At 36.9% G+C, this 24,114-nt stretch overlaps 1 long non-coding RNA gene across 1 annotated transcript; it reads right to left on the bottom strand.

Moving 5' to 3' along the window:
- Window positions 1-19,812: 19,812 nt before the first annotated feature.
- On the bottom strand, window positions 19,813-22,775 carry LOC127093600 (uncharacterized). Its single transcript, XR_007792597.1, has 2 exons — window positions 22,338-22,775; window positions 19,813-20,676 (listed from the first exon to the last, which is right to left on the bottom strand). It is a non-coding gene; the product is annotated as an uncharacterized LOC127093600 (long non-coding RNA).
- Window positions 22,776-24,114: the final 1,339 nt, after the last annotated feature.

Genomic DNA, 24,114 nt, shown 5'->3' with positions numbered 1-24,114 from the left:
GGTTAGGATGATTGACTCATCAACCCATAATATTCTCAAGAGAAACTCGTCTGAGTGTAGCATCATGTAACAACTGTTATAAAGTCTACACTTGAACAGTCTCCGCACTACGTCCTAAATAGGCCAAGTTGGGTTAAATGTTCTACGGTCCTCATCTTCTCGGACACCAAATCAGAGAAAGTAACACCTAACCACAAATAACTTGTGTGACATTAATAGCTCCAAAAGGGTCTCCACTTAGTAGATGGGTCTCAAGCCAACTTGTTAAGGACTACTCCACACAAGTCTAACTTGACTATACCATCCTCCTATCTTAATTGCACTCAAGTTTGAGTTAGAACTTATCTCATCACTCAGAGATCACCAAGCACAACAAGCAGATTATATCACACAAACAAGTATACAAACATCAAATATATATAAAAAACTAGGCTAAAGCCACTGAGGACTACTCCCCAACAGAGTCACCACTTAATTTTTGTAGCGGTAAATTCATGACCATTAAGCTATGGATAAACTTAACGTCAATAAAACCAGAGTCGCCGCCGCGCTTTTATTGTTTCAAAAGGAAAAGGGAAAAGTACGAACAAAACCCAAAGATAATAAGTTTTCAAATAAAAACTAATAAAATACCAGAGATTACAGGTAAAGGGGTTGGTTACACAGAGGGAAGGTGTTAGCACCCAAAGTGTCCTAGGTACTCCTAGGGAGCCCTTTTTTATGTGTGTATGTGTTTTGGTATAAAAGATGTTTGTAATAATTATACTGTGGAGATGAGAAAAGAATTCAGTAATTATATTTTTGTGTTTGACAAGACCTTCGAACTTGTGCCTACGTACCACCATAAAAAAAGGGATCAAAACCTCGTAGTTCGTGGTATCAATTTCAAAATGAGTGGATTGCTTTTAATAAAAGTTTTAAATTTAGAAGAGGCACAAAGGCCCAAAAGAAATTGAATGAGTGTTAGTTCTTTTTGTCTTTTGAAATTTTATGTCAATATGATTAGATTCATTTACAAGATTGATTTAAGAAAAGAGTTTTAAAAATGCAATGGCATAAGGCCAAAGTTTCTAATTTCCAATAAAGTCTAAGTTTAGAAATCACAAGCAAAGAAGTTTTTTGAAAAGGGGGAGAGATTTGAAATTTAAGAAATGGGAGGAGATGAAGAGACTAATCCTAAGCATAAAATTTAAAAGTTAAGAGTTGAAAAGATCAGACGAATGGGATGCAATCCAATAGACAAGAATGTCATATAAAACCCCACTTTTTCCTTTGGACCTTTGAATCAAGCAATATCAATAAGCAAGTAGCAATATGAAAAGCAAGGCATCTAATAAAGATAGCCACATCCAATCAAGCAACTTCACAGTCTTCTTCTTAATCTTTCATGTATCAAATGACATACTCCTTGATTGGCTCAAAATAAGGCATTAGGCACAAGTTCAAAAATAACATTTACATCAAGACCATGTGGCAGATGAATTCATGTGGATCCTAATACTGGCATCATATGGAAGCTTAAATCACAATAACTTGGTTTCAGAAATGTCGGCATTGGCCAAGTCCTTTTGCGTAGGGAATGTTGCCTAATTCTAAGTCCAAAGCTCAGATCAAATCCAACAATCCACACAAACATTTTTTAGGGTTTTTGTTGTCTATTAAGTATTTTAAGGTCCTAAGACCACAAACACAAAGAAGATACACAAATAAATATATACAATCACAATATATGGCTCAAGTGAGCAAAGTGAAAAATGGCATAAACTTAAACAAGTTAAATGATATGTAAATGGCAAATGAAATGGTAAATGACTAGAAATTAAGTTGCATAAAGTAAATACTTGAAATTAAAAGCAATAATAATAGGAGTTAGTCAAATGTTAGTTGATTAGAAGTTAGTGGAGTTTTTCTTTTCAATTGATTAAGTCATTCTTTGGAGAACACTCAACCCTCTATTCACAAGCATGGATCCTTGAACCAAGACACCTTCCAAAGGAAGGAAAAAAGGCCAAGTTTCCACACAATACCATGAAAAAGGGGAGACTTACAATCTCACTTACAAGAATGATATACCTTTGGGTCAAAATTTAGCGCTATGTTAAGCAATCGTAATTGGACTTATGTAGAAGTCACAACTATCTGAGGCCGGGCAATAATTTTTTTGGTGTTAATGCATGTTAGATATATGGTATAATAAACCATACTCCTAAAATATACCACACACAGAAAGAAAATGATCAAAGGATGGACCTAATCTGATCCATACTTGTATTAGTTCATCTAACACAAAGTTATTGATGAATCAATTAGCCTTAGGATATTGAGACTTCATTAGTTAATGAAAGGGATGGGAAAGAATGGGATTAAAGATGAAGAGGAAGGGGAGATGAGATCAACACAAATTGGTCATGGGAGGACTTTTATCAAATTAAAATCATTCATTCATTTTGGGAGATGAAATGTACATTTCATCAATCCCCTAAATCCAATGATTTTAATCCAACAAAAGTCAAATCAACCTTGACCAAGGCCCAAACACATAGTCAAACTTCACAAGTCAATAAAAATGGCTCAACATAATTTCTACACAATTAATCAATTAAAAATCAAATAAAAATGCATTTAAATTGAATTATGTTGGATCAAAAACCTAAAACCTCTTCAAAACACCAAATAAATGGCCAAGAGATTTATCCTAGGTCAAACAAGGTCAAAGGACCTTAAACAAAAACAATCATAATTTTTGAAAAGTCAGAAGTATTTTTAAACAATTAAAAATATGCACAAAAACAATTCAATCATAAAAAATCTCAAAATTAATCCAAAAAATGATTTTAATTCAGAAAATGAAAGAGGAAAATATTAGAATTTTTTGGTGAAAGTCCCATATTTTTTGGATTAAAAATGAAATTAATATGATTTTATCAAAATAAAAGGATTAAATGAAAAATCAGGAAATAAAATATAAATAAAAAAAACAAGGGCCATCAGATCTCCCCCATTAATTGAGGTGGCAGATCTGATGGTCAAGCGTGTGCATTTCACCAACACCTCAGTCAATTGTGCCACACGCGTGGTAATCAAATTGGATGGATGAGATTAAAATGTGATAACCAAATCAGATGGCCTGGATTATTCCAACGCACCACTAGAGCCCTAGCTTCGGTCATCTTCTCCGGTGAGCACCACCGGTCTGGTCCAAGCTCAACTCAACGGAAAATGAAAAGTGAATACACTAATTTGAAGGAAAAATGCTCAGGAGCACGAATTTGGCCTCAATTTTCTTCAATTCCTAGTATATAAAAAGATACAGGGATTTGAATTTTGAGGATCATGAACTGAGTTGCTTCGATTTGACCTCAAAGCAACTCAATCTTCTTTCCTACATTGATAGGACTTCAGACAACCAAAAATCAACAAGAATGGTGAAGAATTGAGGGAGAATCGAAGAGATGAAAATTCTAAATTCACCTTCAATGGACCTTCAGGTTGGCATGACCTTGCTTTCAATTATGCTTGGCCTTGCTTCATATGCCTGTTGGAAGTGAAATGGATCAAGGAAAGGTATGGACTCTTGGAGTTTCAATCTCAAAACAGATGGAGAATTGAAACTCGATTTCCAAAGAAAATATTCAAGCTTATCCTTCAATGGTAAGGGTTTTGGGTTACAGGTTCAAAGCTTGGGCATGAGGTCCTTAATTCTGATCAATGAGGGTCTTATTTATAGGCCATGAGATTGATTTTCACACACTTCCAATTTTGGCAAATTTTGAAAATTCTCTTTGCATGCTGCTTGCATGGGCGTGTGATAGGCCCATCAAGTGATGTAATCTGATCCAAAATTGAGTGAAAGTCATGTTGGAATCATGTTGGAAGTCCATGCAATTGTGTATGAAAAGTGGAAGTGGAAAACATCCAAATGGTCCTTCACCTTACACCCATGCGCAAGTCCTTCATAATTAGGCCAAATGAGATGATCTTAGACTTTTTGGAAAGGTGAAATAAAGGGGAACAAATTTCATCTTGAACACATTTTCATTTGAAGCTTGGATTATGATGAATTTTGAGGTGGAAGTTTGGGAAATCAAACATATTTGAAAAGTTTCTAAGTCCCAAGTCAAATGTTCACTTCTTCCACCTTGAATAACTTTTTCTATGGACTTCAAATGAGAAATGTTTCTTCATGAAAGTTGTAGCTCTTTCAGGCCTCTTTAATTGGGTTACAAATTTGACCTAATTTGTATTTTTCATGAAGGAGTTATGCATATTAGAAGTTGATGAAAATCACTTGCTAAATGTTATTGGCCCAAAATGACCTACAATGTCTTCTCTTGGCATATGCATTTTCAATTTGAATTTCAGCTTACTCCAAACATCAAAGTCGAATTAGACATATTGAATTTGATAATGGAATTTTAATGGATTTCATCTCATAAAAATTGAGCAAGTTATGGTCTTGGGAAGTTGACCTCCAAACTAGGGTTCATACAAAATGACCTATAAAAAATGACTTTCCAAGAAAAACTAGCTCTTGACTTCAACATGAAAGTTGTTTGAAATGTCATTTGGAGTAATGTTTCTCTTGGAATCATTTTCATATGACAAAACGTGTAGGAGATAGGGTCTAGGGAATCCCAGTTTTGGTCAGTTGACTTTCTCTGGTCAACCACCATGAACCAACTTGCTAGCTTGACATTCTCTTGACTTTTCGGACTCATGGAGGATAACATATGCATAAGATGATGTAATATGAAGTATCCCTTGAAATATTTGATCAATTGTTGAAGAAACTTGTTGAAGAAGTTACACAAGATACTCAGATGAATTAGGGTTTCCAAGGCAAACTTCAAACTCTTGATGAAATCTTGATAAAATTAACAAATTAAGAACATGGGGATCCATATATCATGATTAGAGCCAATGTAAACCAATTCTTGTTTGTGCTACTTGCATTGAGGGTCTCAAACCCTAGTTATGAGCTTGATAGAGCATAGGTGAACATGCACACTACCTACAAAAGCAACAAACTATACATTGACATATTTTTGGTATTTTGGTTAGTAAACAAAGAAAAATGAAGTATGATACAATCAAATTTGCTTGGTGATCTCTCCCATTGCAAACCCAATGAATAAGGGGTAAGGAGGATGCCAATATGTGATCCCAATGTCAATGCATATGATGAGATAGCATGAGGGATCTTAGGGTCAAAATTTGGGTCTTACAACAGCCCCTATTTAAGGACGTTCTAGCTGAGGAGATGAAGGTTAAAATCTTCATATCAAGTCAGTAGAATAGACTTAAATAAAAACAATAGAAACAAATTTTGGTCCCTAAGAGACCTCATGATGCATATGATATGAAATGTTACAAATAAGCTTTGTGGGGAAAATGTTACCACAAAGGAAAAGAATCCAGAGAGACTGAGAGTCCACAGGAGCATAATGCATTCCACGAGGGAAATTCATTGGGGAGACAAAGAATCTAGGGATAAAAAGTTGTTCGTAGACCAGGCTACGACTTAAAACTGATGGGGGACACGAGGGATTCCATGAAAATAAATCAATGGAAGGACTCAGCAGGGGATAAAGGAAAAATCTACAAGGGAACACAGGTAAATTAGGACAAAACTGAAATACTCGATCCAAACAGGAAATGGTGATTTCACTGAGGAAATATGCACTCAGACTCAACTAGGGAAGAAATGAACTTCAATACAGGAGTAACAGAATTATATTATCCATTACCGATTACTGGGTAAGGAGATAATATAATCTGACAAGGAGAGCATCCGTTACCGGTTAGGCTAAACATATCAAGGATGACTCGCTAAGGGAAACAAGAGATGTATTCATTACCAGTTACTGGGTAAGAATAACCTTCTGGGGAAAAGCCAAATAGGATTTATAACTACCGGCTATTGGGCAGAAGACCGAAGAGAGAGAATACTCATCACTGGTTAAAGTGAACATATCAAGGATAAACTCGAAGGGAAGAATATCCGTCATTGGTTAAGATGAAAATATCAAGGATAAACTGCCAGGAAAAAGTAGGAATTACATCTTTCAGTTACTGGATAGAATACCGAAAAGAGAATATCCGTCATTGGTTAGGATGAACGTATCAAGGATAGACTCCGAGGGGAGAAATAAGAATTACATCTATCAGTTACTAGATAGAATACCAAAAAGAGAATATCCGTCATCGGTTAGGATGAACATATCAAGGATAAACTCCACAAGGGAAAATAGGATTTACAACTACCGGTTACTGGGCAGAAGACCGCAAAGAGGAGGAAACCCGTCATCGGTTAGGATGAACATATCAAGGATTAACCCTCTGGGGAATGAAATAGGGATTACAACTACCTTTTTACTGGATAGAAAACCGAAAGGGGAAGAATATCCATCATCGGTTAAGATAAACAAATCAAGGATATACTACCCGGGGAAACGTAAAACGGATCCGCTGGGAAAACAAGAGGAAGTAGATTACTATCATCGGGTATTGGGTAAGAGTAAGGTACTCGCAAACCGAGAAGAATATTACCAGTTATTGGGTAATAGACTTTCAGGGGACCAAAAACATTTGTCTAAATAAGGGCTAGAAAGAAACGGTCAATCAAAGACTCGATCGGGTGAGAATATAACTCAAGGGTACTGGTTCCATCCAAATAATCAACTGTGGAGGAAGATGAAATAATAATCATCCACTATGAAACAACTCAGTGGGGAACGAGAAAGGTTAAATTCCTTCTGCTTAGGGGGCTGACACTCTACAATTGAGGGAGGACAGACACACCAAATTTGCATGGGGAAATGATATCACCATAGCAGAGGATCAGAAAAATAATGAATCACAAAGTGAAATAACAATGCAATAATGAAATCTATGAATGTGTATGTATATGTATATGTATATAATTGATGATTATGCTGATAAAAAATAATCACGAAGGATACAAATGTCAATAGTATGAATCATCGATACAACACTCGGCTAATCTCGACAGAATAGAGGGATCAACTGGAGAGAAAGAGTTGGGGATGAACATAAACCATCCATCTCAAAGGCTTGACCCCGGTTGGGGAAAGCAAGAGGATTTGCTGAGGATTCAAACTATCAACCCTACGGGGAATTTTAGGTCAACACCATATCAAATGGGAGAGAACCTTGCAGAGGATCAAAATACTGCTCGAGAATCAGTGTTGACGGGGAAAAGGGATAACTCCGTTGGCGATCTGAGGGGAAACAAAAATCCATACTAAATCCATGCAAATCGTTGAGAATACACGCCTACAAATCAGTTGGGGAAGTGATCACAAAACTCAGTTGGGGAAACGATCTCAAACACGGTTGGGGAAACAAACTTGCTGAGCTAACTACTTGGGGAATACCAACAATGTTTCGTATTTCAGGACTTACCTGTTCTCAGACTGCTGTTGATATTCCTAAATGAAATCGATTGCTCCTTAAAAGTAATTGCTTTTATTATTTTTAGAAAGAAGATTTTTATTGATTTTTAAATTCAAATTCAAAATGATCATCATAAAATTTAATTCTATTTGGTTGAAAGATAAATAAGAGTAGAAATAATTGGATAAAAAGTTCAACTTTATTTAATAGAATGGTAGTCTGTAAATGACCAGACTCCATAGATCTTTACAAAAGTTGAAAAATGGTAATTTACATGGAAAAGGGCTACATTGAATACAATGATCACTAATGCTTCAACCATCTTCAATATCCACTGTGTTCTTGGCTTCGGTTAAGGATGGCGAATCAGAGTTGACTGACTTGCTCAAGAATGTCTTCAAGACTGAAGATCAACTGAATGCAGTTACATGCCATAATCCTTAATTTTTGCATAAGTTGCCCCAAGGTGCTCAATCTATCAGGATAAATTTTTCTGTTTTATGTCTCTAATTTTTGCCTGGATCGCCCTTTCGGGTTTTCAATCCACCGAGACGCTCATTTTTGCCTAAGTCGCCCTTTCAGGTTTTCAACTTAGCAAGTTGTTCTTTTCTTTTTCGGCGAAGTATTTCTTGACTGCATCGAGATACACAAGAAGAGTGAACTCTTCACCATCCATAGTTGTAAGAGTCAAAGCACTGCCTGAAAATGCTCTCTTGACAACATATGGACCTTCATAATTAGGAGTCTATTTTCCCCTAGCATCTGGTTTAAAAGATAGAATCTTATTGAGCACCAGGTCACCTTCTCTGAATACACGAGGCATGACCTTCTTATCAAAAGCTTTCTTCATTCTCTGCTGGAACAAATGACCATGACACATGGCAGTCAACCTTTTCTCTTCAATCAAATTCAGATGGTCATATCTGGTCTAACACCATTTAGATTCAGTCAACTTGGATTCCATCAAAACACACAATGATGGGATCTCAACCTCTACAGGGAGCACAACTTCCATACCATAAACAAGTGAAAAAGGGATTGCCCATGTTGAAGTGCGGATGAATGTACGGTACCCATGCATAGCAAATGGGAGCACCTCATGCCAATCTTTATATGTCACAACCATCTTCTGAATGATCTTCTTGATGTTCTTGTTTGCAGATTCAACAACCCCATTCATCTTAGGTTTGTAGGGAGAAGAATTATGATGTGCAATCTTGAAGTCTTTGCAAAGAGCTTCCACCATATTATTGTTCAAGTTAGATCCATTATCAATAATGATCTTACTTGGCACACCATACCGGCATATAATCTGATTCTTGATAAACCTTACAACAACTTGCTTGGTTACATTTGCATACGATGTCGCTTCAACCCACTTTGTGAGGTAGGCAATAGCCACCAGAATGAAACAATGTTCGTTCGAAGCTTTAGGCTCAATCATGCCAATCATATCAATTCCCCACATGTAGAAGGGCCATGGAGAGGAAATAACATTCAATAGTGTCGGAGGAACATGAATCTTATCTGTGTATATTTGACACTTGTGGCATTTCTTCACAAACTTACAACAGTCAGATTCCATTGTCAGCCAATAGTAACCTGCTCTCAACATCTTCTTAGCCATAGCATGTACATTGGAATGAGTACCAAAGGAACCTTCATGGACTTCAGTCATCAATAAGTCTGCTTCGTGTCTATCCACGCATCTAAGCAGAACCATATCAAAGTTTCTCTTATAAAGCATATCATTATTCAGGTAGAAGTTGCCAACTAATCTTCTCAAAGTCTTCTTAACTTTCAAAGATGCCCCAGACGGGTAAATCTGACTTTGGAGAAAACACTTGATGTCATAATACCAGACTTTTCGTCTTTGACTTCTTCAACGGCAAATACATGAGTTGGCCTATCAAGACGCATCACCGTCAAATTAGGAACTTCATTCCAAAATTTCACCATAATCATTGAAGCCAACATTACAAGAGCATCTGCCTTCCGGTTTTCATCTCGAGGGATATAATGAAATTCAACCTTTGTAAAGAAAGTTGAAATCCTCCTCGCATAATCTCTATATGTTACCAAACCGGGTTGATTCGTCTCCCATTCACCTTTGGTTTGATTCACAACAAAAGCTAAATCTCCATAGACGTCTAAATACTGGATTTTGAGATCAATGGCCTCTTCAAGCCCCATAATGCAAGCTTCATACTCAGCCATATTATTTGTACACTTGAAAGTCAATCTAGTTGTAAACGGAAAATGAGTGCCTTGAGGAGTAATAATCACTGCCCCAATTCCATTACCATACTGGTTAACAGCTCCGTCAAATACCATGCCCCAACGGGAACCAGGTTCTGGCCCTTCTTCAAGCAATGGTTCATCACAATCTTTCATTTTCAAGTACAAGATCTCTTCATCGGGAAAATCATATTGCACTGACTGATAATCTTCAATCGGTTGGTGAGCCAAATGGTCAGCCAAGACACTACCTTTAATTGCTTTTTGAGATCGGTATTCAATATCATACTCGGATAATAACATTTTCCAACGGACAATCCTCTCAGTTAAAGCAGACTTCTCAAAAATGTACTTGATTGGATCCATTTTGGATATCAGCCAAGTAGCATGATTTAACATATACTGACGCAGACGCTTAACAGCCCAAGCCAATGCGCAACAAGTCTTTTCAAGCATAGAATACCGAGTCTCACAGTCGGTGAAATTCTTACTGAGGTAGTAAATTACATATTCTTTCTTTCCAGTTTCATCTTGCTGACCAAGAACAGAACCCACACTCTCTTCAAGCACAGTCAAATACATGATCAAAGATCTTCCTTCCACAGGCGGAGACATAATTGGAGGCTCCAACAGATACTCTTTGATACTGCCAAAAGCTTTTTGGCAATCTTCAGTTCAATCACAAGACTGATCTTTTCGAAGAAGCTTGAATATAGGTGCACACATGGCAGTCATATGCGAAATGAATCTTGAGATATAATTCAAGCGGCCGAGAAAACCTTTGACTTGTTTCTCAGTTTTGGGCGCAGGCATCTCTTGTATTGCTTTGACCTTGGCAGGATCAACTTCAATACCCTTCTCGCTAACAATAAAGCCCAACAACTTACCAGAACGATCACCAAATGTACACTTATTGGGATTCAAGCGGAGTTTGTACTTCCTCAAACGCTGGAATAACTTCAACAAATGTTCAACATGCTCTTATTCATCACTCGATTTGGAAATCATATCATCAACATAGACTTAGATCTCTTTATGCATCATATCATGAAAAAGAATGGTCATAGCTCTCTGGTATGTTGCACCAGCATTCTTTAAACCGATAGGCATCACTCTATAATAGAATTTTCCCCAGGGTATAATGAATGTGGTCTTCTCCATATCCTCGGGTGCCATCTTGATCTGATTGTAACTGGAAAATTCGTCCATAAACGGAAAGACTTTGAATTTAGCTGTATTGTCTACCAATATATCAATGTGTGGTAGAGGGAAATCTTCTTTCAGACTAGCTTTGTTCAAATCTCTATAATCAACACACATACAGACTTTTTCATCCTTCTTCGGAACATGCACAATATTGGACACCCACTACGGATACTCAATGGTGACAAGGAAATCGGCATCAATCTGCTTTTGCACTCCTTCTTTGATCTTTACTGCCATATTAGGATGAGTCCTCCTCAACTTTTGCTTGACTGGCGGGCATTCTGGCTTCAATGACAATCTATGCTCCACAATCTCAAAATTCATACCAAGCATGTCTTGATAAGACCAAGCAAACACATCTGAATACTCTCGGAAAAGATCAATCAACCCCTTCTTAGCCTCTGGACACAGTTGAGATCCAATCTTGTCTTCCTTCACATCATCTTCGGAACCCAAGTTGACTAGCTCAATCTGCTCTTCGAACGGCTGAATGGCTTTTTTCTCATGCTCAAGTAGACGAGATAATTCATCAGATACTTCTTCATCAATCTCTTCCTCGGCCTCAAACACAGGGAAATCAAAGTTCGGAGAGGGAGTAGGATCATTGTATTTAATGGTTTTAGAAACCAACCTGCATAATGATTTGATATTTCGATTTTAGAGAAGTGAATTGTGACCAAATATTATGCAGATGCACAATTATTATTTATTTATTTATGTTTTTTTGAGATAACCATTTTCAGAAAAGCAAAAAGTAAAAAATAAAAACATCATAGATGTGGATGAATAGAATTGCATTTTATTGATGATAATTTGAAAAATCCCCAACAATGTTCACTTCCCCCTTAGGCATAGGAGAAGAATTTTTCTTAAGATAATGAAAAAAGCAAATTACTTAGAACGATGGACAATAACAGGAACATCAACAGTAACCCAATTGTTTACAGTCTTGCCATGCATCACAAAATTGGCACAGTCTTCATCTTCATCTCCTTTGATCATAGTAGCTGAGTGTTGTTTATTACCATGGATGAACCCTCCGCTACGGAAACTCGATTGCACTTCTTCAGCTCTAACATTAGACGACCCTCGCTGGAATCCCAATCCGGCTCGATCCTTGTTCTCGGTGACTTCTACCATACAACCCCATTGATCTGTGTTGCCTGCCTCAATAGCTCTCTGAGCATCCTTGAAAGAAGACATGGGTGCCCCAGTTTTCTTTACCTCAGCAATGGATAAGGCTTGGAACGGAGTTCCAACCTCCTCCTCAGCTTCCACATATGTAAAAGATAGCAGATGGCTTACCAAAAGCGCTTTCTCCCCACCAATGATGACAAGCTTACCATTCTTCACAAATTTCAACTTCTGGTGCAGAGTAGACGTTACCGCTCCAGCCCCATGAATCCATGGCCTTCCCAACAAGCAGCTATAGGTCGAGTGGATATCCATTACTTGAAAAGTAATTTGAAAATCACTCGGACCTATCTTCACTGGAAGGTCCACTTCTCCAATGACGGTTTTGCGAGAACCATCAAATGATTTGTTGATCACACCACTATATCTCATCGGGGAACCTTGATATGACAATCTAGACAAAGTTGACTTGGGGAGTACATTCAAAGAAGAATCGGTATCAATCAACACATTTGACAATGCATCCTCCTTGCAGTTCATCGATATATGCAATACCAGATTGTGATTTCTACCTTCCTCGAGAAGTTCTTCATCACAAAAACTCAAGTTGTTGCAGGAAGTAATGTTAGCCACAATATGGTCAAATTGATCCACAGTCAATTCAAGCTCGACGTAGGCTTTCTCCAACACTCTTTATAATGCTTATATGTGCACTTCAGAATTCATTAGCAGAGACAACACTGAAATCTTCGAAGGAGTTTGGATCAGCTGCTCCACCACATTGAACTTGCTTTTCTTCATCACTCTCAACACCTCATCATCATCATTAGGCTTCAACTTGCTGGATTCACCAGACTGACATATTGGAGCAATAACTGGATTTACTGCAGGCACATCATCCTTCTTACCAACTAAAACATCTTCTATCACTTCTTTTGGGAAAATGGGACCGAAAACCCGACCGCTACGGGTCACCTTTGTAATATCTGTAATATTCAAAACAGAATTAATCGTAGGCAACAGAACCTCTTGACTATTCTCCACCATGGTAGCACTATACTGGTACGAAACAACTCTATCGGATGCATACGGGACGAGGCCTGCTAACCGTATCACTAACAGTGATACCGATCTATTGACGCAGTTACTGTTGCTGCTGTCAAACTGAATCACTACTCACTCAGGGGTCTTAAACACTGGAACAATTACATTGACATCATCTATACCCCTCGACTGTTGAATCTGGATTACATTCTCATCCATCAACTTCTGGATAAATCTCTTGACGATCAAACACCCTGGGTTTCACGCTACAAATTGCACAACCATCATGATCATGCTCACAATCATTGATGGTACACAGGGTCCTATACATCTCCACCAAGGACCGACGAATACGTCGTACATCAAAGACTCAGAAATTTCCTAGACAACCATCTACCATATTGACAGGGGAATTACCATGAGCAGGCAACAAATTGGCTTTCACATTCAATGCACGGTCCTCAAAGGACACCATCCCACTCTTCACAAGCTTCTGGACCTCATACTTCAATGGGTAATAGTTCTCAATATCATGGCCGGGAGCTCCTTGGTGAAAGGCACAACGGAGTTCGGGCTTATACCACCATGGAAGTGGTTCTGGAATTTGAGGTGGATTCCTTGGCTGGAGTAGGTTCTTGAGAACCAGAGACAGGTAAAGTTCAGCGTATGACATAGAAATAAGCTTAAAAGATACCTTCTTCCTCTCGAAGTTTGGTTGTTGATTATTGTTATTGTTGTAGTTGGATCCTTATTGCGCTTGTTATTGACGTTGTTGTTGAATTGGTATTGATGGATTTTTTGAATTGTTTGAAAACACTGGAATTACAGATGAGACTTGAAGTTGATGCTGACGCGGTTGCACGGATCAAGCTTGGATCTTCCTTTGCTATGCACATTATGCCAAGAATGTATCATCTTTTACTTCAAATGTTGGGGATCTTTACCCTCTTGATAGAAAAGACCTTCTAACTGAGTGTTATTAGGTTTGTCTCTCAAGGGGAACCCAAGTTGACGACGAGCCAAAGCAGGGTTGTAGTTTATTCCTCCTTATGTACCAATGAGAGGCACATTAGAGAATTCACCACAACTATCAATAATCTTCAAGCTACTCAATGCAGAGTCATACCAAACTATATCATCATTAGTGAGGGACATAAGTCACTGAGACCACCGTAGACATTATTTGTTCTCTATAAAAGCAGGCGTCTAAGGCAAGTGCGAAATAATCCACTTGTACAGAAGAGGGACACATCACACAATAGTCCCACCACCTTTAGAATTCCTCAAATGCAAAGAGAAGTTCAAATCACCCAACAGGATAGGTACATGATTCCCAATCAAGAAGATCCTAGTGGCGTTAACATCAACAAAACCGTCAATTTTAGGGAACAAAGCTAAACCATAGATGAGAAACACAAAGATGGCTTCAAAAGCATCCACACTACCGGCTTGTTCAAAAACAATAGCTTTCTCAATAAGGAACTCAGAAGTCAACCCAAACATTCCTCCTTTCTTCATCCAATGAGCCTCAATCTCAGACTTCTTCAAATGAAGAGCTTCAGCTATAATATGAGATTTGAGGATCTCCTCCAATCCACTAAAGGGCAACTTGTCAGAAACAGGTATTCCCAAGAGGTAGGCATACTCCTCTAACATAGGCATAAGCTGATAATCGGGAAAAGTGAAGAAATGATAGAAAGGGTCGTAAAACTGAACCAACACACTCAAGAGTCCTTCAACTACATCAATAGATAACACAGATAAAATCTTCCCATGACGTTGCTTGAAGTCCAAGGGATCTAATACAAAGGATGACAACTTCCTTAGCTCTTTCAAATTAGGACATCTGAAACTATACTTCTTAGTGTACCTTCGTCCACAATCCATGGTCTGAAATATTTGCAAATAAAACCTCAGTACCTTGAAGTTATTTTTCGTGTGATGAATGCCATGATGCGCATGAATGCATGAATGCAACAATCACAAATAAGGGATCACACATAAGGCAAACAAACAAAGGTCAAGGGATGAATCGAGTCATTGTCAAGGTGAATCATCAATTTTGGTGGATTATGGTTTTCACCTTATCAACACCCAAGTTCCATTGATATTGACAAGACTTGATTGGATCAACTGAGAATCAAGGGTTTGTTGTGAGTCAGGAGCATGGAGTCAGGTTAAGAACCATCCCAAAGGAGTGTACTAAGGATAAAAACCTATATATCATGTTCTAAAAAGTTCCCAGAGTCTTAATTCCATCTATCGGATATTACAGGTTAGGATGACTGACTCATCAACCCATAATACTCTCATGAGAAACTCGTCTCAGTGTAGTATCAGGTAACAACTGTTATTAAGTCTACACTTGAACAGTCTCTGCACTACGTCCTAAATAGGCCAAGTTGGGTTTAATGTTCTATGGTCCTCAACTTCTCGGACCCCAAATCAGAGAAAGTAATGTCTAACCACAAATAACTTGTGTGACATTAATAGCTCCAAAAGGGTCTCCACTGAGTAGATGGGTCTCAAGCCACCTTGTTAAGGACTACTCCACACAAGTCGAACATGACTATACCTTCCTCCTATCTTAATTGCATTAAAGTTAGGGTTAGAACTTATCTCACCACTCAGAGATCACCAAGCACAACAAGAAGATTATACCACACAAACAAGTATACAAACATCAAATATACAATTATATACACATAAAAAAGTAGGTTAAACCCACTGAGGACTACTCCCCAGCAGAGTTGCCACTTAATTTCTGTAGCGGTAAATTCATGACCATTAGGCTATGGATAAACTTAACGTCAATAAAACCAAAGTCGCCACCGCGCTTTTATTGTTTCTAAAGGAAAAGGGAAAAGTACGAACAAAACCCAAAGATAGGAAGTTTTCAAATCAAAACTAATAAAATGTCAGAGATTATAGGTAAAGGGGTTGGTTACACAGAGAGAAGGTGTTAGCACCCAAAGTGTCCTAGGTACTCCTAGGGATCCCTTTTTTATGTGTGTATATGTTTTGGTATAAAAGATGTTTTTAATAAATAGAGTGTGGGGATGAGAAAAGAATTCATTAATTATATTTTTGTGTTTGACAAAACCTTCGGACTTGTGCCTACGTACCAACATAAAAATGAGGGATCAAAACCTCGTAGTTCATGGTATCAATTTCAAAATGAGTGGATTGCTTTTAATAAAAGTTTTAAATTTAGAAGAGGCACAAAGGCCCAAAAGAATTTGAATGAGTGTTAGTTATTTTTGTCTTTTGAAATTTTAAGTTAATATGATTAAATTCATTTACAAGTTTGATTTAAGAAAATAGTTTTAAAAATGCAATGGCATAAGGCCAAAGTTTCTAATTTGCAATAAAGTCTAAGTTTAGAAATCACAAATAAAGAAGGTTTTTGAAAAGGGGGAGAGATTTGAAATTTAAGAAATAGGAGGAGATGAAGAGATTAATCCTAAGCATAAAATTTAAAAGTTAAGAGTTGAAAATATCCGACCAATGGGATGAAATCCAATAGACGGGAATGTCATATAGAAACCCATTTTTCCTTTGGACTTTGAATCAAGCAATATCAATAAGCAAGTAGCAATATGAAGAGCAAGGCATCAAATAAAGATAGCCACATCCAAGCAAGCAACTTCACAGTCTTCTTCTTAATCTTCCATGTATCAGATGACATACTCCTTGATTGGCTCAGAATAAGGCATTAGACATAGGTTTAAAATAAAATTTACATTAAGACCATGTAGCAGATGAATTCATGTGGATCCCAATACTTTCATCAGATGGAAGCTCAAATCACAATAACTTAGTTTTAGAAATGTTGGCATTGGCCAAGTCCTTTTGCATAAGGAATGTTGCCTAATTCTAAGTCCAAAGCTCAGATCAAATCCAACAGTCCACACAAACATTTTTTAGGGTTTTTGTTGTTTATTAAGTATTTTAAGGTCCTAAGATCACAAACACAAACAAGATACACAAACAAATATATACAATCACAATATATGGCTCAAGTGAGCAAAGTGAAAAATGGCATAAACATAAACAAGTAAAATGATATGTAAATGGCAAATGAAATGGTAAATGACTTGAATTTAAATTATATAAAGTAAATGACTTGAAATTAAAAGCAAGAATAATAGGAGTTAGTCAATAGTTAGTTGATTAGAAGTTAGTGGAGTTTTTCTTTTCAATTGATTAAGTCATTCTTTGGAGAACACTCAACCCTCTATTCACAAGAATGGATCCTTAAATCAAGACATCTTCCAAAGGAAAGAAAAAAGGCCAAGCTTTCACACAATAACATGAAAGGGGGGAGACTTACAATATCACTTACTAGAATGCTATACCTTTGGGTCAAAACTTAGCGCTATGTTAAGCAATCGTAATTGGCCTTATGTAGAAGTCACAATTATCTGAGGCCGAGCAATAAATGTATTGGTGTTAATGCATGTCAGAGATATGGTATAATGAACCATACTCCTAAAACATACCACACACAGAAAGAAATTGATCAAAGGATGGACCTAATTTGATCCATACTTGTATTGGTTCATCTAATAGAAAGTTATTGATGAACCAATTAGCCTTAGGATATTGAGACTTCATTGGTTAATGAAAGGGATGGGAAAGAATGGGATTAAAGATGAAGAGGAAGGGGAGATGAGATCAACACAAATTGGTCATGGGAGGACTTTTATCAAATTAAAATCATTCATTCATTTTGGGAGATGAAATGTACATTTCATCAATCCCCTAAATCCAATGATTTTAATCCAACAAAAGTCAAATCAACTTTGACCAAGGCCCAAACACATAGTCAAACTTCACAAGTCAATAAAAATGGCTCAACATAATTTCTACACAATTAATCAATTAAAAATCAAATAAAAATGCATTTAAATTGAATTATGTTTGATCAAAAACCTAAAACCTCTTCAAAACACCAAATAAATGGCCAAGTGATTTATCCTAGGTCAAACAAGGTCAAAGGACCTTTGACAAAAAAAATCATAATTTTTGAAAAGTCAGAAGTATTTTTAAACAATTAAAAATATGCACAAAAACAATTAAATCATAAAAAATATCAAAATTAATCCAAAAAATAATTTTAATTCAGATAATGAAAGAGAAAAATATTAGATTTTTTTTTGTGAAAGTCCCATATTTTTAGATTAAAATAAATTAATATGAATTAATCAAAATAAAAGGATTAAATGAAAAATCAGAAAATAAAATTTAAATAAAAAAACAAGGGCCATCATATCTCCCTCATTAATTGAGGTGGCAGATCTGATGGCCAAGCGCGCACATTCCACTAATGCCTCAGTCAACTGTGCCACACGCGTGGTAATCAATTTGGATGGATGGGATTAAAACGTGAGAACCAAATCAGATGGCCTGGATTGTTCCAGTGCACCACCGGAGCCCTAGCTCCGATCATCTTCTCCGGTGAGCACCACCGGTCTGGTCCAAGCTCAACTCAATGGAAAATGTAAAGTGAATACACTGATTTGAAGGAAAAATGTTTAGGAGCATGAATCTGGCCTCAATTTTCTCCAATTCCAAGTATATAAAAAGATACAGGGATTTGAATTTTGAGGATCATAAGCTGAGTTGCTTCGATTTGACCTCAAAGCAACTCAATCTTCTTGCCTACATTGATAGGACTTCAGACAACCAAAAATTAACAAGAATGGTCAAGAATTGAGGGAGAATCAAAGAGATGAAAATTCTGAAAATTCACCTTCAATGGAGCTTCAGATTGGCACGATCTTGCTTTCAATTATGCTTGGCCTTGCTTCAGATGCTTGTTGGAAGTCAAATGGATGAACGAAATGTATGGACTCTTGGATTTTCAATCTCAAAATAGATGGAGAATTGAAACTCAATTTTCAAAGAAAATCTTCAAGCTTATCCTTCAATGGTGAGGGTTTGGGGTTGCAGGTTCAAAGCTTGGGCATGAGGTCCTTAATTTTGAGCAATGAGGGTCTTATTTATAGGCCATGAGATTGATTTTCACACACTTCCAATTTTGGCAAAATTTGAAAATTCTCTTTGCATGCTTGCATGGCCGTGTGATAGGCCCATCGAGTGATGTAATCTGATCCAAAATTGAGTGAATGTCATGTTGGAATCATGTTGGAAGGCCATGTAATTGTGTATGAAAAGTGGAGGAGGAAAACATCCAAATGGTCCTTCACCTTACACCCATGCGCAAGTCCTTCATACTTAGGCCAAATGAGATGATCTTAGACTTTTTGGAAAGGTGAAATAAAGGGGAACAAATTTCATCTTGAACACATTTTCATTTGAATCTTGGATCATTATGAATTTTGAGGTGAAAGTTTGGGAAATCAAACATATTTGAAAATTTTCTAAGTCCCAAGTCAAATGTTCACTTCTTCCACCTTGAGTAACTTTTTCTATGGGCTTAAAATGAGAAATGTTTCTTCATCAAAGTTGTATATCTTTCAAATCTATTAAATTTGGTCACAAATTTTACCTCATTTGAATTTGTCACGAAGGAGTTATGCATTTTAGAAGTTGAGGAAAATCACTTGCTCAATGGTATTGGCCCAAAATGACCTATAATGTTTCCTCTTGGCACATGCATTTTCAAGTTGAATTTGTGCTTCCTCCAAACATAAAAGTTTAAGTAGACATCTTGAATTTTATCATGGAATTTTAATGTCTTTTATCTCATAAATATTGAGCAAGTTATGGTCTTGGGAAGTTGACCACCAAACTAGGGTTCCGACAAAATGACCTATAATCGTTTACCATAATAAATTACATTCCAAGAAAAACTAGCTCTTGACTTCAACATGAAAGTAGTTTGGAATGTCATTTTGAGTAACGTTTCTCTTGGAAGCATTTTCATATGACAAAATTGTAGGAGATAGGGTCTAGGGAATCCCAATTTTGGTCCGTTGACTTTCTCTGGTCAACTACCATGAACCAACTTGATAGCTTGATATTCTATTGACTTTTCGGACTCATGGAGGATCACATATGCATAGGATGATGTAATGTGAAGTATCCCTTGAAATATTTGATCAATTGTTGAAGAAACTTGTTGAAGAAGTTACACTAGATACCTAGATGAATTAGGGTTTCCAAGGCAAACAAACTTCAAACTCTTGATGAAATCTTGATCAAATTAACTAATTAAGAACATGGGGATCCATATATGATGATTAGAGACAATGTAAATCAATTCTTGATTGTGCTCCTTGCATTGAGGGTCTCAAACCCTAGATATTGGCTTAATTGAGCATAGGTGAGCATGCACACTACCTACAAAAGCAACAAACTATACATTAACATATTTTTGGTATTTTGGTTAGTAAACAAAGAAAAATGAAGTATGATACAATCAAATGTGCTTGGTGATCTCTCCCGCTGCAAACCCAATGAATGAGGGATAAGGAGGATGCCAATGTGTGATCCCAATGCCAGTGCATATGATGAGATAGCATGAGGGATCTTAGGGTCAAATTTGGGGTCTTATAGTCCCCAATCAGTAATTCATCCACATGATTCACTCCTTAACTTGCTCCAAACAACATGGTTCAACCAGTTTATGGACCATTCAAATTCAAGATCTCCCAAAATAACCTACATAACCTGCACAATTCCATACAAAAATATCAATTCATAACCAATATAACATTCACACAATAAGCACACATCTTTCCAAAACAGGGAAACATGTATAACAAAGATCCATTAGTTCATAAAAGTGTCAAGATGTGCCGCACCATAAATCACAAATATGGTTATTTGGACCAAGGCACTAATCTGATTTCTCTAAACTGATAACTAGCAGAAAGATAACAATGGGGTAGTTTCATTAACATTATTGGCTATTCCTCATAACAGTCATAGTTTTGTCTATTGGCAACACATTAATTAAACAATCAATCCAATTAGTTAATCTAGGTTTCACAACAATGTAAGCGGCAATTGATAACTAATTCGCATAACTGTGTAACCATGATGCTAACAATGCTACTGACCAACAACAACAACTCAGGAAGCTCTCACCTCCTCAATTAGCTTCTAATTCCCACAATACCAAAGAAACTGAAGAATGACAATCATGTGAACTCAAAACATTTCCCTCATTTTCTTTCAGAACAGTTACAGAACCTAAAGAGAACAAGAAAATGCCATGGTAGAAAGGGTTGAAGGAGACAGAAGCAACAAAGGTGAAAGAAACAACAATAGCTACAATATGCAATCCTTAGGAATATACAACAAAGATATACGCTTCTATGTCGACATTGGTCCTCAATCTATGGTTGAGATGAAAGGTGTCACTAGACCCAATGGAAAACCTCTCACTCGTTTAGACGCCATTAAATAAGTCGTCGTTCTCTTTCTCAATGCCAAACTCACCATCAATCCTCAATACCGCTTCGCTTTCGCTACTCTCTCCAATTACGTTTCATGGCTGAGGAAAGAATATAGCATCAAAGTTGAGTCAACAACATCTAGCAGTCCACTAGACCTTAATACTTTGTTCCAACATGCTACTCGTGAAGCTGAAAAGTCTCGTACACAGGGTCGCACTTTAAGAGTGATTCTATTCTACTGCTGAATCAAAGAGCCCTCCACTTTAACCTCTAACCAGCTTCATCGAATCAACAAACTCATAACCGAATCAAAAAACTCATAACCGTTTCTGGAAATTTCATAAACAAAATTTCATCACCTCAATATTTCTCCAACTAACTTTCTAATAAACTGCATAGCAAACCGAACCGATTTAATAATTGTTTCCCAATTTCTCCGCGACAACAAAAAACAAATTATGATGAACCAAACAGAAGGCTAAGAAACTTCTAACTTCCAAAAAAACAACTTCTTCGCTCTCTAACTTCCCGAACTTTGAAGCTACAACGATCTCTAACCTTCTTCCAAAAACCTCTTTGATTCACCCTCATAACTAACATGTAAAAAACTTCATTCTTCAACCTGTAACAACCCTCAAGTAACTGCAAAAAACCTCACTCATATCCAACTCACAACCTTCAACTCACGAACCTCACTCACAACCTTCAACTTACAAACCTCACTCACATCCAACTTACAAACCTCACTCACATCCAACTCACAACCTTCAACTCACAAACCTTACTCACAGATAAATCACAACAACAGGAGTTCACAGGAAAGGGAAGAACATCTCAAACAGAAAGAGAAGAAGAAAATGACAGAAAACCTTCAAACAGGTGCATAATAAAAGGAGAAGAAAGATCAAGGAAAGAAAAACTGGAGCTCACCTCTTGACAAGTCAATCATCCTCACGTTCCACTTCCATCGTCGAACGCTAGTGCTTCCCAATCTTCATCGAGATTCAACATCAATAACGCATCGATTTTGGTAGGTCATTCTTCTCCCTTCTTTTTTGTATCCGTACGTGAGGTGACTTCAGTTCTGACGATGGTTTAGTTTGGTGTCGCATCCTCGTTTCTTGCCTTTATCTTCTTCATTCCAAACTCAAATTTGAGAGACGTGTTCGCTTCGATGTTGTGCTAAGTTCTCTTTTGTGGCCGCGTTGTTACACTGAGTTGCAGTCAGCTGACCACATCCACGATTCGCGTTCTTCTGGGGGAAGGGATGAAGTCGTAGATTTAAGTTTCACACATGTGAGATGGTCAAGGTGTGTTCATAATGAATCCGAATTTGGGCTAGAGTAATTGTGGATCCGTTTTTTTGTTTTGAATGTTTTGGAGCTTGGGCCTATGCCCCAAGCATTTTTTTTTTCTTGTACCTCCCTCCAATTCAGTTCACCCTATAGCCCATTGTTCATGATCTTTCTTAATTCTTGCTTAATCTCCATTTTAATCTTTTTTAATTTATGTTAATTCTAGTTTTTCTCTAATTAACATGATGCTAATTTTTCAATCTTGGTGTGAATTAGGATAACTTCGTTCTTGTTAATTAGGATCATCATTAGATTTTGAAATAATTGATGATTAGGAATTGATAGTTTTTTGGATTAATTAGATTTGGTTAGAAATTAGATTAATTTTGATTTTAGAATTTTTAGACTTAATTCATTAGTTGTTTAACCTTGCCTCGTTTGTGATATAACTGACCATTTAGATGTTTCTAAGTTCTTTTTTTTGTTATTAATTTAATTCATGATTAGATTAATATTGTTAAGTGTAGATCTTTCCATAATTCATTTTAGGTTAATATCCTTGTGAAATACCCATTTTCCCCTTAAGGGGCTTGTTTTTCTATTTTAGCCATATGATAAATGCTTGCTCTTTTAGGATAGATTTTGAATTAGAATTTTAATAAGTTTAAATCAAGTCCTTGATTAACAAATGCATGTTCCCATAGAATAACTTATAATAATTTTAACCATTAGATTAGGATTAACCATATATTTTTAAACCAATTCTAACCCTCGATTCAAGTTGATCAAAAGCAGTTTTGATCAATTAAATCATTTGATATTGTATAATCCCATAGTCTAATTGGAGTGGCCAAAAGACCCTTGATCACTTGATACGACTTTTTCTATAAGTTATAGAGCTCGAAGCCTCAAGTCAGACTTTCAATCAAGCCATCCTCAGCTATACCAAGCAGTAGATAATAAAAGGTATATCAAAGGTGGTTCTTCAAGAGCTTGTTAAATCAAAGTTAGAATCATGTGGCATGAGCCTTAAGCAATAGAGAAGGAATGGGACTGGAGAATTCCTGCCCCCATTCTGAATATCTTTGGGTACGGGACGAATGACCCATTTGCTCATCGTATTCGCCTCTATTCATAGACTTTAGCATGATTCAAATCATACGATTGGAAAGTTCCTCCATTCAAAAAGTATCATGCAACAAGCAAGGGACTTCACCAACAACATATCAATCATGATTCAAGTTATATGACACGAGCCTTAAGCAATGGAGAGGGAATGGGACTGGAGAATTCCTACCCCTATTCTGAATATCTTTGGGTACGGGACGCTTGACCCAGTTGCTCATTGTATTCACCTATATTCATAGACATCAGTGAAATTTGAATAGAAAGATTGATAAGGTCTTCATCAT

Source organism: Lathyrus oleraceus, chromosome 6, assembly GCF_024323335.1.
Source record: "Lathyrus oleraceus cultivar Zhongwan6 chromosome 6, CAAS_Psat_ZW6_1.0, whole genome shotgun sequence".
NCBI lineage: Eukaryota > Viridiplantae > Streptophyta > Magnoliopsida > Fabales > Fabaceae > Lathyrus > Lathyrus oleraceus.
Note: the sequence above shows the minus strand (reverse complement) of the source record. Positions and strands in the feature narration are given on the sequence as shown.